Below are 780 nucleotides of genomic sequence, written 5' to 3' on the forward strand. Positions count from 1 at the left end.
TATACATATATATATATATGTGTATGTGTATATATATGTATGTATATATATGTATATGTATGTATGTCGGTTGGTTGGCTGGAGAGCTGCCAGGTTCATGGACTATGTATGTCACGTATGTATTTGTAACATGGGGTGGTGAAAAGATAAGTCAAAACTAGGTAAACTCTCAGAAAGAGCCTTTCACTATGATGGATAATCAGAATCCCTTATTTAGATACTAAAGGTTTCTCTAAGTTTCTTGGGATCTACTACCTTCAGATCCAATGTCCTCTGCAGTTTAAAACGTTTTTCTTTTAAAGCTTTTGGTCTTTAAAACAAAGCGAGTTAAAAGACTCTAGAACAACTCCACTGAGTGTTTTGTCCTTTAGTGTTTTGACACTTTTTCTTAGTGAAGGCTTGGCTCCCATAATAAAACATAGAATTATCAACATTTATACAGGCTAATTCAGTCCTGTCCATAGGATTGGTATTAACTAGCGTGGGCATATGTAGCTAAAAACTCCACTTTTATGAAAACTGTTTTTAAGGTTTGATTTTTTTGAATGGTTCTGCATTGATTTTTCCCATCTGTGACTCAGTGTCCTCAAGTATAAAATAAGGATAATAATACTTACCTCACTGGGGAGCAGTAGAAATTAATTAAAGTTGATTATCATTCCCCTATATATAATGTTTAGAAAGAGCTGGCCTGAAAAGCATTGGCAAATGGTAGATTTTAAAGTTGCTGTGCCCTGAGGGCATTTTTTTGGTGACTTACTGCCATATCTCATACACACA

At 34.6% G+C, this 780-nt stretch overlaps 1 protein-coding gene across 1 annotated transcript in view; it reads left to right on the forward strand.

Moving 5' to 3' along the window:
- Positions 1–780, forward strand: part of NRF1 (nuclear respiratory factor 1) — a 117,374-nt gene that overhangs the window by 29,602 nt on the left and 86,992 nt on the right. The window lies entirely within an intron of this gene.

Source organism: Propithecus coquereli, unplaced genomic scaffold, assembly GCF_000956105.1.
Source record: "Propithecus coquereli isolate 6110/MARCELLA unplaced genomic scaffold, Pcoq_1.0 Scaffold91, whole genome shotgun sequence".
NCBI lineage: Eukaryota > Metazoa > Chordata > Mammalia > Primates > Indriidae > Propithecus > Propithecus coquereli.